At 50.8% G+C, this 15,353-nt stretch overlaps 1 protein-coding gene across 1 annotated transcript in view; it reads right to left on the minus strand.

The window, feature by feature from the left end:
• The window catches only part of ITSN1 (intersectin 1), a 110,797-nt gene extending 96,016 nt beyond the window's left edge, over window positions 1–14,781 (minus strand). Inside the window, exon 1 of the mRNA XM_041402128.1 lies at window positions 14,637–14,781. The gene's annotated coding sequence lies outside the window, so the exon portion shown is untranslated. The remainder of the gene's footprint in view (window positions 1–14,636) is intronic.
• Window positions 14,782–15,353: the final 572 nt, after the last annotated feature.

The following is a 15,353-nucleotide window of genomic DNA, read 5'->3' on the forward strand; positions in this document are numbered from 1 at the left end:
AATCCCCAAATCCCCGGGGCTGGCACAGCCCTCCCAGCCCAGGCAGTGCCAGCTGTGCCCCATGGGCACCTTGTCCCCAGCCCAGAGCACTCAGTGCCACCCCCAGGGGACACCTGCAGGGATGGGCACTGCAAAGCTCCCTGGGCAGCCCCTGCCAAGGCCTGAGCACCCTTTCCATGGGCAAATTCCTGCTGCTGGCCCAGCTGAGCCTGCCCTGGCCCAGCCTGAGGCCGTTCCCTCTGCTCCTGTCCCTGTTCCCTGGAGCAGAGCCCGACCCCCCCCCGGCTGTCCCCTCCTGGCAGGGACTTGTGCAGAGCCACAAGGGCCCCTGAGCCTCCTTTGCTCCAGCCTCAGCCCCTTCCCATCTCCTCAGTAATTCTCCAGCCCCTTCCCAGCTCCCTCAGGAATTCTCCAGCCCCTTCCCAGCTCCCTCAGGAATTCTCCAGCCCCTTCCCAGCTCTGTTCCCTGCCCTGGACACGCTCCAGCCCCTCCAGGTCTCTCCTGCAGGAGCAGAAGTGGACACAGCCCTCGAGGGGCCTCTCAGTGCCAGCACAGGGGACAATCCCTGCCCTGCTCCTGCTGGATACTCTGGGACTGATCCAAGCCAGGATATTTCCTCAGCAAAGGTAGGGAGAGAAAAAAGGTAAGTGAAGAGATGAAGCACAGTAAAGAGAGGTCAGGGAGAGGAGAGCCAAGGAATGATGAAGAGCAGGAAGGGCAGGATACAGAAACTCCATGGTATAAACACAACTCATCCCTTTCCTCCCTCCAGCTCCCACAGCTCTTACAGCACTCCAGTGAAACCTCCCAAAGACTGAGCTTTCCCAGGTTCACACCTCTGGGCAGAGATCAAACCTGCTCAGAAGAAAGTGCTACACCCACCACAGAACAGTGATCTGAAGACAGAAGTTTCCTTTAGGGTCTGGCTTGCCTTGACAGCAGCTTTGAGAGAACCTTTTCCTGATCTCGAGCCCAGACCTCCCTGAGACAGCTTGAGCTCACAGGGAACAGAGATCAGTGCCTGACAATGACAGATATGAAAGGTTTGTACAATTTATAGCTCAGGAGGACCAAGTGGCACAATTGATAGCTCATATTTGCAGCAGATGATTAAACCAGACAAACCCAATTCATTCAGGTCATTTCAGAAGCTGCTGTGACTCCTGACTGTGGATCAGGATTCCTTTATTTCTCCATTTGGCTTGTTAAAAATAGGGACAATCTACCTTGGCAGCAGCCTTGTGACTCCAACAGGAGATGGCTCGAGGGCCACTTGCTGCAGCACCAGCAGGGACATAGGGACAGTGTGAGGAGCAGAGGTTCTCCCAGCTGGCACTGCAGTCAGCAGGAACTGCTCAGCTCCTGGCTCCAGCACAGCATTCTCCACGAGCTGGCAGCTGCCAACATCTCCAAAATAACCTCTGCACACTAAAAATACATTGCTGGTTATTTACCTTCTGAGCTGAGAGCTCAAAATGAAAACTGGCCTTCTAATGATGAATCCACAACTTCATCAATCATTACCTTCTGAAGCAGCAAGCAAGAGTTTATGGCAGTCACTTGATTGCAGAAGTGTAACTTAAAGATATTTTACAGGAAAAATTAAGTTGTCAATATTTCAATTATTCAAAACCACCCCATACTGAAGCACTTGCAATCAAACCTCCATCAGTCAAAAAAGCCTTTCTGAAAAGCAACAGTAAAGCTGCCAATTCTGAAAAGCACCACAGATGTTTACTGGTGCTTGAAGAGAAAACCCAAAATGAATTCACTGGGGTGAAGAACTGGCTGCTTGCAGAGGAAGGAATCTGAACTTTTGCCTCAAAATCAACTTGTCCCCCTTTGGGGAAAGGAAAGGGTAATAACACTCAACCACCACTGACACCAGGAAAATGAATACACAGAACCAGAGAATGGTTTGGAAAGGACCTTAAACTCATCCCATGCCAGTCCATCTGCTGATCCCAGCCTGGGCTGATCCTGGGGTTGCCCCAGCCCGAGTGCAGCACTTGGTACTTTCCTAATGCAGAACCAACAGAGGCACTGAACGTGCCAGGGATGACCCAGAGCATTCTCCAGGTGATACATTCAGTCCCCAAGCTGTGACCAGCCAGATTAGGCCCCATGGAGCACTTACTAAATCAGATCCACTTTGCTTTCTGACAGAAATGAATATTTCAGTACCTGTAGAGATAAAATGACACGAACATTAAATGCTGCTGCTGACAGTTTGAGAGCCCAAGCACTCAGCACTCCTCCAAATGTTCAGCTGGACTGGTGCAACTTTCAGGCAGGAAACCCCAAATTACGCAAGAAAAATCCAGTAAAAAAATGCCACTTCATATGTTTAAAGGAGCAAACAGCAACAGCAATTAATCCTCAGTTAAGGCCCCCAGCAAGAGATGCCTTCACACTCTACACTGAAGAGACCATTTACTCACACACTTCTGTTCTTCTCCCCTTTTATTTGTAGTTCTCCAGCAAACATTATCCATGACAACTTGCAAGCTACAAGAGCTCTATATGGCAACAGCTCATGGCTTCCAGCCCTGAAGAATCTCACTAATTATTTCAATGAAATGAGGACAAATGAAGGAATAACACAAGCACTGGGGTATATGTTTGTCTATGGCCCTTTTAATCACTGCTTGGACAGCTGGGAATTGGAATGCTCGAGGAGCAGGAAAAAAGGAGGAAAAAACCCAAGCAGCACCTCTTGTTCCTTCAGGACATGAACAAAGGAGAAAGATTTTTGAATTGGGCCCAGCAGAAAAATCAGCATCTTCCAATCCTGAGGTCATTCCCTCAGCCTTCTGAAAGGTTCCTGTTTAAGAGCCCCACATGAGGGCTTGCAGGGGCCTCCCAAATCCTGGCTGCCAGCAGCCAGGACAGGGTCAGAGCACTGATAAAATCCTCCACAAACTGGAGGCACCAGCTGGGAGAATCAGGTTGGAATGAGGCAAAGAAACTGGGCAACAGAGCAAATCCTGCAGGCTGAGGAGGAAATGCAACACCTCAGGAAGAGGTGCACAAGAACCTGTCAGGGAACTCTGGGGAGACTCCTAACAACCCCCATGGCAAAGGAGACAAAAGTTCCTGAAACGCAGACAGCATGGCAGAGCTGAGGCCAGAAATCCCAGAATCCCAGAAGGATTGCAAGGGAGGGTCCCTAAAGCTCATCCCACCCCAGCCCTGCCATGGCAGGGACACCTTCCCCTGTGCCAGGCTGCTCCAGCCCCAGTGTCCAGCCTGGCCTTGGGCACTGCCAGGGATCCAGGGGCAGCCCCAGCTGCTCTGGGCATCCTGTGCCAGCAGCCCAAATCTGGTAGCCCAGGCTACCAGAGGACTAAGTTTCTTGTTTTGCTCACCTACTTCAGAATTTGGAGAGTCTTCTGTGAGTCTTTCTTTGAAATTCATTTCATTGCTGGCAGTTCAGGAAGCTGTTAGACCACTTCTAAATAAAACATGCAGAATATTAAGGCACATCCAAACACACCTGCCTGAACAGGCAAACACCACACGTGGCTTCCCCCAAAGCCTGGAGAGAACATTCCTAAGAAATCCTGCAGGGATACAGGATGAAGGGCATGAAGCACCCTGCCCACATCCTGTGTTTCAGGCTGGTTTCCCTAAATACTAAAAAAGCTTTGATTAGATAGATAAAACCTTTAAATTTGATATTCCAGGGGACTGCACATGGAAATTCAGTGGAAGCCTGGAAAACACTCTGTGTGACAGAAGAACTGATCTGCTTTGGAAAACACCAGTTGCAGAGTACCAAGGCCCAGTAACACACAGAAATCACGTGTGAATTAAGCATTATGAAAAAAAAACCCCACACACAGCAAAAAAACCAACAAGTCTGAGGGGGAACCATGGATGTTCCAAGCAGGATCTCACAATTGCAAGTGAGATTTAATTTGGTTTCAATGCAAAGTTCAGTGTTTAGACCCATAACAAACTCACACAAACCTCATTTTTTAAATGTTTCTCCCTAATCTGGACAGACTGAACAGATACATAGAGATCTAAGGAAAAAAAAAAAAAGCCATAACATTAAAATGTAACAGCCTGGCCAAAAATATGAGTAACTAGAGCCACAGTGCCAGGGGTCAGAGATCCAGCAGCACTGCTCCTGCCAGCCATTGAAAGCCAGGAATAAAGGAGTCCTGCAAGGAGGCACTAAGCCAGCACTGTCCCCAGGGACAAAGATCTTCACACATTTTTTTTCAGTTACCTTGCCAATAACTTCCCCAGTGTATCCAACACTAACCATTGAATCTGGAAGGAATAGAATGGTTCTATAGCAACCAGCTGTGGAGATATTTTTCAAACAGAAAAAATTGGATACAAATGCCAAATACCTTCCCAACCAATTTAGTCTATTCCTAGTGGGAGGAAAAAACTCTGTTCATTGCTGTGATCCAAAACACAGTGTAAATCTGAGTTAACTGCTCAGGCAGTTGAAAACAAATCTGATAACCAGGAGCAGATAAACAGACACCCAGGTGTGCACCTTTTCTTAATCTGCCAGGACATGACTCCAGCAGCCTCTCTCCTCTGGAGCAGCATTTCCATGAGACTTTTCCACACTGGTTACACTCCCCCCACCAACAGACCAACTTTACCAACACTTCCATGTCCCTTGGAAGAGTTTACCAGGGAATCTTCTGGGGAAGTGAAGCACTCACATAACACATCAGCTCTACAGTGGGACCTGCACATGAATCACAGCAAGAGAGACCTGGAGGGGCTGGAGCGTGTCCAGGGCAGGGAACGGAGCTGGGAAGGGGCTGGAGCCCCAGCAGGGGCTGAGGGAGCTGGGAAGGGGCTGAGCCTGGAGCACAGGAGGCTCAGGGGGCCCTTGTGGCTCTGCACAAGTCCCTGCCAGGAGGGGACAGCCGGGGGGGTCGGGCTCTGCTCCAGGGAACAGGGACAGGAGCAGAGGGAACGGCCTCAGGCTGGGCCAGGGCAGGCTCAGCTGGGCCAGCAGCAGGAATTTGCCCATGGAAAGGGTGCTCAGGCCTTGGCAGGGGCTGCCCAGGGAGCTTTGCAGTGCCCATCCCTGCAGGTGTCCCCTGGGGGTGGCACTGAGTGCTCTGGGCTGGGGACAAGGTGCCCATGGGGCACAGCTGGGGCTCCATGGGCTGGGAGGGCTGTGCCAGCCCCAGGGATTTGGGATTCTCTGCCTGCAATCTGGGTCCTGTAAATTCCCAGAACAATGCAGTGATCTGGCTCTCACCATGTTTTGATGGAGCCACTCCTGCTCTAAGTTTCCTGATGTGCAGAGCCATAAAAAGACCCAAGCACCTCAATTGAAGCATTTTCTCAAACAAGAACAAGACACCCCGAGAATCTGTGTGTGTGCTTTCCCCTAGCTCAAACACAAAGCAGCAAACCCCCAGGTAACTTGTAAAAATAAGGAAAATCAAGTCTAATATTGGGTTCATTTACATCAGCCCAAGTGCACATCCCCAGAATGCTTATTTTAGAAGTCTACAAATCAAAAGAAAGGTGGAAACCACCTAACTAGGTAACAGCTCTCCTTCCTTCTATCACAACCAGGCTTTGTTTCTATTTAAATCTTCACAGAATGAAGTTTTTAATCTTTAATGAGAGACAAAGCCAAGCTAATGCAAGATGGAATTATTGGTAGAATGTATTCACCTGGTTTCATAATACTGTATATACAGGGATAACAATAGAACTCAACAGGTAAATGTCTGAAATCATAGGATAGTTATTTATTTCTCCCTTTTCCTTTCTTTTTTTTTTGTTTTCCTCCTCCCTTCTGAAGCTGGCAAAGGACAGCAAAGCACAATAAACCTGCCCACAAAAGAAAATGAAGTGTCACCAGAATTTCAGTGCTCAAGTTCCCTGGGTCTCATTTCAGTGCACAAAGCTGGACTGAGTCAGCATTTTTCATTCATAATGCTGGCAGGGTTTTGAAGGGGGTGTTTTAAAGATGAGGACTCAATTCCTGTCACTGGTTTGAACTTCCCAAGCAGAATGTCTCATTTTAACATAACAATTAAGAGATTCAGCATGATTATATTCCCTGCACACATACAGCTGCTGCCCTGCCCCAGCTAGACTGTGCTTTGCTTTCCCTAAGAAATCCCAGGTGGTTTAATCCAGGATTGCATCAAGGTAATCCAGGGAAAGCCGGAACTTGGCATTACCTTTACAGATTCTAGAAACTCTAGGAATTGAGCAACTCCAGCAGGACGGCCTGATTTCCTTGGAGCTACAGAGTAACATTTTCCTGGTTGAAGCACAGAGAGTAGGGAAAAAATGCAACATTATTTCTGATGCTTCACGTGATTCCTGATTACAGCAACTTTATCACCCATGAAAAAATCCTCCCGGCCTCTTATTTCCACCAAAGTCCTAACAACCCCCAAAGGCACAATGGGCACAAAGTTTATTACTCAGCCACCAGCAGAGCCCACCCAGCAATGACTGCAGCTGAACAGAGTGCAGCCTGGGAGGCTGAGGTTCCAGTAACATGTCATCCCTGGAACTCGCTCAGCTCTGCCAGCCCTGCACCAGCCCGAGCCACGGCACCGAAAGGTCAGAGCTGCAGCCCTGCCACCCTGCCTCCAGCCCTGCCACCCTGCCTCCAGGCCTGCCACCCTGCCTCCACATCTGCCTCCAGCCCTGCCACCCTGCCTCCAGCCCTGCCACCCTGCCACCAGCCCTGCCACCCTGCCTCCAGCCCTGCCACCCTGCCACCAGCCCTGCCACCCTCCCTCCACATCTGCCTCCACACCCTGCCTTCAGCCCTGCCTCCAGCCCTGCCACCCTGCCTCCAGCCCTGCCTCCAGCCCTGCCACCCCCCGGCCCCCAGCCCTGCCACCCTGCCTCCAGCCCTGCCACCCTGCCTCCAGCCCTGCCACCCTGCCTCCAGCCCTCAGCTCTGCCACCCTGCCTCCAGCCCTGCCACCCTGCCTCCAAGTGACAGGGAGTCCAGCACAGAGAAAGCAATCCTACAGACCCCTACTCTTTTCAGTCCTGCAGTTCTCCTCCTTCTCCTCTCTCAGCAAGGACTCCAAAGTCTGTCACAAGAGACAATCAGGAGCAGAGTGAAACCAGCTCAGATGTCACCAGTTCTCCTGAGAAATTCTCTATTCTCAAATTGAAATCTCAAGAGTTTGGCTGCAGTTTGACCAGGAAGGACAACACAAACACATCAGCATTGGAAAGAGCTGCCCAGGGAGCTTTGCAGTGCCCATCCCTGCAGGTGGCACTGAGTGCTCTGGGCTGGGGACAAGGTGGCCATGGGGCACAGCTGGCACTGCCTGGGCTGGGAGGGCTGTGCCAGCACCAGGGATCCTGGGAAATGGTGATGTTTATAGGCTCAGAGATCCCACACCACATTTTGCTGTACACAGATTGTATTCAAATTAAAAGTATTAACAGAAAACTTTGACAGATTTCCTAAAATCATAGAATCCCAGAATATTCTGAGCTGAAGGGACCCACAGGGACCCCCCAGTGCCACCCCTGCCCTGCCCAGAGCCCCCAAAATCCCAGCCTGGGCATCCCTGGCAGCGCTGGCCAAAGGCTCCTGGAGCTCTGGCAGCCTCGGGGCCGTGCCCATTCCCTGGGCAGCCTGGGCAGTGCCAGCAGCCTCTGGGGAAGAGCCTTTCCCTAAAATCCACCCTAAATCCCTCCTGGCCCAGCTCCAGCCCCTCCCTGGGTGCTGTCCTTTCTCAGCAGAGACAAGAACAGGAATGGGCACCACATGCTCATGGAGAGCTGGGGGGACAGGAGAGGCACTCAGGGGTTTGGTTTTAAGTTCTAAAACTCTTTGGGTTAAAGATCCCCAGTAGTTAATACAGATGCAGTGATTTTTTTGAGCCATACAATAGCATTTGTCAGCAGCTCAGAGTAACACTGAGAGCACTTGACTCTAAAGGATGCAGCTTTTTCCTTCCTCACAAAGCAAAATTGTTCTGCTTGCATCATCTGCAGACAGCACGAGTTCGAAGCAATGCCCTCAGATTTAGCTACTGAGTTGAAAGAGCAGCACCAAACAATCCATGCCAGACAATCCTGCCAGACTGCAGCTGGAGAACTTCCTATTCCTGTGTCACAAGAGCTTTCCAGTCGCCGCGCAGAGCTCTGGGATTTACGGGTCATCCTTCACTTCTGACTCTGCAAAAAGGATGACTAAACAACCTAAAAAAAGCATGGAGCTGGTAAAGTGAAAATGCTGCACCAGCTTCAGCCCCATTCAGATCTCTCTGATAACAGCTGTGATAAGGAAGCATGTTCTGAGCATGGATAACACCTCAGCTTCCTGTCAGCTCAGCAGGTTGGGGTCAGAGATCACGAAGCTCCAAACGGGAGGATCAATCTGGTTCAGTCCCATGTCAATTAAGGATCTCCTCGTCACAAGCCCAACATCCCCCCTGGTCCCACCAAAGCCATGTGAAGGGCTCTGTCCCACGGGAATTTCCAGCCCTGATCCCAATGAAGGCAGAGATTGCTGGGCACAGCCAGCTGGAGCTGCTCAGTAATGCCCACACAGCACTGAGTGCTACACCACCCAAAGAATGAACTGCATTTGCTTCCTCCTCTGGCCATGCCAGCGTTATCTGACAGCATTTCCTTGAAGCAGCTTCATTTCTCAGCAGCAAATATCCACAAAAACTAGATTTCAGTCACACTTCATGAAATCCATGCATTGTGTTAAATAGCAGGTTGCTGTTTGTTCTTCAATAAGCACATTATATCAGTGTGGTTTAAGAACAGAACAGCAGAACAGGCAGAAGCTTCCAAGCTGGATAAAGGCTGCTTCCAAACTTTGTCCTTAGACACTTCAAAAATCCACAATGTCCTGCCATGAATTTAAGTATAGATGACCTTATGTGAAAACATATTTTAACACTTGTATGCTTTGAACTCTTCTTCTGAATAGAAATTTTACAAACCAGAACACTGAAAAAAAAAACCAAAAAAAAACCCCCAAAAACTATAAGGAGCGGAGCAGTTGAAAAGAACAGGGGAAAACCTTGTTACATGTCTGCTTTTAAATGTAGTACTTCCCTGAACACCCACAGTAACTTCATGCCACACTACTTTATTCCAACAAAAAAATCTGCCCTCTTCTCTTTGATGCTTATTCTGTTGTTTGCAACCCAAGCCCACACAGAAGAATAACAAGGAAGAAAATTTTTAAAGTATTTCAGATCTCTCTACAACCCAGTTCCAGTTACAAAGCTTTTCCTGGTTGGGATTGGCCCTTACAATCCCCAACAGAATAAAACCCACGAACATCAAAATACAAAGGTAAGAGGGAGAGAAAACCTGCCAGCCTTCAGATAATGCTGAAACTCATGAGACCTTTACAATGAAGAAATACAGGACAAAAGGGAGAAAAAAAGAACAGGTAAGAATGGGGATGGCTGCAGGCAGGGAGCTGGGAAAGCAACCACAGGCAGCAGCTGCAGCAAAGGTGCAGGGCAGAGAACTGCCTCTAAAAAATTGAATTACACCAAATGTCCATGCAGAACAGCCAAGCACCAACCCTGCACAGGAGCCTGTCTGTCTGAGAGCTCCAGAGAGCTGAGTTCATCCAGCTGGGGCTCACATGTGACTCAAAGGAAAATGTCAGGATTTTTGCTCAAGAAATTCAATGATTACATCATCCCATTTGGTACACGACCAGATTACTGGCATTTTATTACAAAACACAGCTCTCAAGCTGTCAGCTTTTGTGATTCTCTGTAAGATCTAACTGTATTTCCCCAAAATACCCTGAAGATTTACGAAGTTATAAGAACTTGCAGCTCCTGGCTGCACCCCCTCACCAAAAGCACAGGAATCCCCACACAACCTGTCCACACCTGAAGGCCACGTGCAAAATTTAAAAACCATTAAATATTGCACCTTGCAGTTCAAAGGCCAGCCCACAACCAGGTGCCTGGGAATCTGAAATTATAACATAAATTTTAAAAATGTATTTTTGCAGTTCCAGTAAAAAGCTTTATCACCATAAAGACATGATTAACATAGTTCTGTGTTTAATTTGTGATTAACACAAAATCGGCCCGACTGTACCTTCAGTTTTCAGATCAGTCTTGTGAACACTTAGGAACCAAGCAGCAAGCTCCCACCACACAAGCAGAGAGTTAAATTGTAGCACAACATAAAGACTGCCACGGAGAGAGCCCTCCCAAAGCCAGGCTGACCTTTGGAAGCTGAACGTGCAGCTGCCTTTCCCCAGGCTCAGCTAGCTGGGCAGCTGAGGCTGTTCAGGCTGCACAGACACAGCTGAATTCCCTGCCCAGCAGCCAAGGTTGGATCTCCCCTCCTCAGTTCAGCTGGGAGGGCAAGGAACAAAAAGTCCGTGTGTGCTTGGCAGGAGGAGCAGCAGGCTGAAAACAAGAGAGGCCTCTTCTCCTTTCCCCCAAGACGGGTGGGGGCTCTTTTGCAAACACAAAACCAGCAACATTTAAACATTTCTCTCTTACACTGGTTCCAAGGGCTCAGACAGAGAGACCTAGAGGTGCTGTCAGAAAAGACTAAAAGTTCTTTTTTCCCCCAAGGAGATCTGCAGGATCCCAGAGGGAGGCTGGAAAACATGGAGTGCCACTCCCAGCAGGTGTGATTCTAACACAGGGTGGGTTGGGAGGGACCTCAAAGCTCCTTTCATCCCCACCCTGCCATGGCAGGGACACCTTCCCCTGTGCCAGGCTGCTCCAGCCCCAGTGTCCAGCCTGGCCTTGGGCACTGCCAGGGATCCAGGGGCAGCCCCAGCTGCTCTGGGAATTCCATCCCAGCCCCTGCCCACCCTGCCAGGGAACAATTCCCCGTTCCCCAGATCCCATCCAGCCCTGCCCTCTGGTAGCTTGGATTATTTCACAGGAATATTTAAATGCAGTAAGTATTTCCAGCTCTGTATGGAAGTACAGAATCCCATGTGCTCCAGAGCAGGTTCACTCTGAGTCCTGCACAGAGGTGCCAGCCATTCCAGGTGGCTCCATGGCTCCTTCAAGAATCACAGGTTTAAATCCAGCTGTTCTGTGCATTTTGTATTATTTAAGTATTAATAACTATTTCCTACAAACTGTGCATTTCTGTGGAGCACGTGAACCTGCACCTTGAGATGATGCACAGCAAAACCCCTGTCCAGTCATTTACAGCCAATTAGTCCTGCCCAGGGTTAGATCCTTCAAAGACACTGAGGGAGGGAATCCCCATGGAAAGCTAAAGGACCACAACAGGAAAACCTGAACTTTTGAGACAACATGTCTCCAGTGGAATGACTTTAATAGTGTCATTAGGATTTGCTAATCCACACTATTAGTAGTAATATATTTACCTGTAACACTGAATAAACCAGCAGGCCCTTGATTTTCCAGGATTGCCATCCCAAAAAATCTTGCTCTTACAAACTCCTAGGATGGAGAGGTCAGCTCCCTCAGCTGTGGGCACACAGCCATGAGGGACAATGCAGGGAAAGGGGATGGAAACTGCTGCTGAACAGAAACAGCAGAGACTGGGGTTTCAGACACTCGTGATTATTTCACAATTCCAGACTCACATTTTACCACACAACTTGTTGAAAAGCAGAGTCCACAGAGAAAAGATTCCCATTTGGACACTAACACTAATTAATTTGATTACCCTTAAAAACAACACATGAAGAAGTAAAATATAATATCCAACACATGCAAGTTTGAGAAGAGAAAACCAAAGCATGGATGCACTGTCAGTCAAGTTTTCTGTGTTTTCACTGATTGCAATGAAGGGAATGCTGTAAAAATGCACCTTTTGCATCAAAAATAGAATAACCTTCCTTCCTGAGAATGCCTAAGGATACCTCTCTCCACTCCTTCCCACTCAAAATTATTTAACTCCTATTAAATAGAAATTTTCTGTTCTGGTCAAGAAGCTGATCCTCTGGAGGGGACAGACAACGTTCCCTGTTCACACAGGAGAGATGAGTTTCTAATTACTACCAGTAATTAGTGCTTTCCTGCAGCTAGAGCTGGAATTTCTCTGTCAGGAACGTGAGCACCTCCAGCCCTGCCACACACAGAGCTCCAGAGAGGTTCATTCCAGACTGGTGCCCTCCCAAAGCTCACAGTTTATGTTTGTTGGATGAGAGCCTGTTCTAAATCCTTCCACCTGCAATTAAAATCCTACAGAGACAGTGCCAGCCAAAAATAACCAGTGCAATCGAGTACATTCTTTTTCAACTCTACAAAGTGCACTTTTAAAAGAGGCTCACTCCTTGTGCCACAGATCCCACAGAGGTTTTAGCACCTCTCACTGAGGTTTCCTGTGCACAAGTCATTCATCAGCAGCTCTCAGCCTGGAGCCCGTTTCTGATTGTCCACCCCCCCACACACACAATTTCATGCTTGGCAAATAAAAACAAAACCAAGTTGCTGTGGAGGGGGCATCCCAAGTTCAGCAGCTGTGTCCAACACAAGAGCAACGAGCACTCAAAGCTGCCAGCACACAGCAGCAGCTGAGGCAGCCCCTGGGCTGCTTTATGGCAAAAAGAAACCAAAACCCCTCACAAGTCTCGGGTTCCAAGCAGGACAGCTCTGAGGCACCCCAAACCAACCTGCTGATGGCTCATCCTGCTCAGCACAGGGAAATGTTTGTGGCTGGGAACTCCTGATCACAGAATTCCAGCTGGCTCGGGTTGGGAGGGACCTCACAGCCCAGCCAGTGCCACCCTGCCATGGCAGGGACACCTTCCCCTGTGCCAGGCTGCTCCAGCCCCAGTGTCCAGCCTGGCCTTGGGCACTGCCAGGGATCCAGGGGCAGCCCCACCCTCTCAGGGAAAAGTTTCTTACAGAAAACTTCCACCCCCCTGATCTCCCTGGTCCTCAACCCATTGCTTGTATTTTCCTTAACTTTTTTCCTTTATTCCTCCATTCCTCTTTTCCCTGGTGTTATCCTCCTAAAAGCTAAAATTACAATCCCTGATTACAGTACAAAGACAGGCCATAAAAGGCTATCCAACATCATGATTCAGAAACATTTCACTACTAGATTCACATTCTTTCCTGAATCCAAATCTATCCTAATTGCAGGATTAGAGGCATTAAGGAAAGGCCACCAAAGAGCAGCGAGAGAGGGAACAGGCACTGCAGCTCATGGCTCTGAGACCCCAATCCTTGCTTTATCTAGGAACCAGGACACATGGAAAATTCTCAAGCAAACACAGCTACTCTGCAAAGAACCTTATGTGGAATGAAAAGCAGAGGGATACCACAGAGGGAACACAGGAGCTGAAAGAATGGAGTGTGGTTTGTGAAGCAGCAAGTGCAGGGTGCAGCACACCCAGCCTCTGGGAAGCCTGAGCCTCAGACGCTGCAGAAACTGTTCAGAAACTCGTCTGTACAAAACAATCAATAACTGGTGTATCAGTTCACTGGTATAAACTATCACAGGAGCATGGAATGTCCTCAGCTGAAGGGACCCCCAGGGATCACCCAGTGCCACCCCTGCCCTGCCCAGAGCCCCCAAAATCCCATCCTGGGCATCCCTGGCAGCGCTGGCCAAAGGCTCCTGGAGCTCTGGCAGCCTCGGGGCCGTGCCCATTCCCTGGGCAGTGCCAGCAGCCTCTGGGGAAGAACCTTTCCCTAAAATCCAACCTAAATCCCTCCTGGCCCAGCTCCAGCCACTCCCTGATTCCTAAGGAAGTTTCCTGGGTGAGAACATCACCAGGTCATATCCAGCAAGGGAAGTTACAGGTGACTACAACAAAAGGTAAAAGAAGGAAAGACGCTGTGAAATAACACTCCCAGAGCCATCAACACCCCATATACTGTGTGGCTTTCTGAATTAAGAAGGTGCATCCATTTGGAGCTTGACTCAATATATATTCAGTTTATATCCACAGCTATTGCATTAAATACCTATTGCCATATAAGCTCCAAACAAAAAGTACTTTGGAACAGGGCAGTGGGGAGAGGCAGAGGAGGACAGAGTGTTTCTTGGTTTGGCCACGTTATCCCACCTGGAATGCCGGTTGGTTTACTAATTATTTATTAAACAATACTTTCTCATGAGCCATGTAAGTGTTTCCCCTACATGCGGCAGAGAAAGGCAGAATTCAGAGAAAATACTGTTTCCCACAAGCACATTCACCCCGAATAAAGCAGCAGCCGAACCAGAACAAAAGATACGCAAAGGGAACACCATCCACAATTGCCCGCTCAGCCGAGGCAGGGGCGCACACAGGGACACGACCCCATCCACGCACCGGCTTCCTTCCCCTGACATCCCGACAACATTCCCTCGCTCCCCGCTGCCCTTTGCCGAGCCCGAAGGGACGGCGCTCCCGAGGGCTGCGGCTCCTCGGGAACGGCATTGCCGGCGCAGGGCTCTCGTCCCTCCCCCGCCCGGGGAGCGGCGGCCGGAGGCAGCGGGACCGAGGTGATTCCAGCGCCAGGATCCCCGCGGCGGCACCGCAACGGCACAGGCCGGCCGGCCCCAGCATGGCTCATCCCGGCTGCCGCGGGAGGCGAGCAGGAGGACGCGGGCCCCGGCACCGCGGCACGCCCGGGCACCGTGAGGGGCTGAGGCGGCGCTGCCCCCCCACCCCGCCGCCGGCCTGGGCTGAACCGCCGCCGCCCGCGCCCCCCGTCCCGCCGGGCCGTACCTCATGTCTGTGCGGGCCCTACTCACAGCCCCGGCCGCGGCCAGGGCACCGAGGGGCCGGAGGGGCCGGAGCGGCGCCCGCAGCCGCCTCCGCCGGACGCGCCATCGCCGCCCTCGCCCCGTCTGAGGGGAGGGGGGAGGAGCCCCTCGCGGCCGCCGTACTGACGCGCGGCCGCGGCCCCCGTCTGACGGACAGGGCGTCTCACCAATCAGAGTCCGGAAAAGCGACTGAGCCCCGCCCATTTTGGCCAATCAGGGCTCTGACAGGCCCGCTCTGACGCGAGGCCTTCGCCCGCCCCCGCGTGACGAGCGGGGCGCTGCACCAATCAGAGACCTGAGCAGCGGCAGAGCCCCGCCTGCCCAACCAATCACGGCCGTGCCAGGCTGAGGGGGTCAGCGCTCGGGGAGCGGTGAGGGGCCTGCGCTGTGCATACGGGGTTAACTCATGAGGCAACCGCAGGTGGCGTCTCCTCCCTCTCCCCGCCGATGTCCCAGCGGTCGCGCCGGGCGCCGTATCCTCCCTCCTCTCCTCATTGAATGAGTGACATCCGCACGGGCCAATCCCGCCTCGACTTTCTTGATGAATGGCGGCCACTTCGACCAATCGCGAGTGCTCACCGTGTCCCGGAGGCTGCGATTGGTTGCAAGGCGGTGGGGGCGGTGCCTGAAGGCGAAGCGGAAGTGAAGGAGTGTCATGGCAACCGCGGGCGCGTCGCGG

Source organism: Onychostruthus taczanowskii, unplaced genomic scaffold (assembly GCF_017590055.1).
Source record: "Onychostruthus taczanowskii isolate IOZ18803 unplaced genomic scaffold, ASM1759005v1 scaffold194, whole genome shotgun sequence".
Lineage (NCBI taxonomy): Eukaryota > Metazoa > Chordata > Aves > Passeriformes > Passeridae > Onychostruthus > Onychostruthus taczanowskii.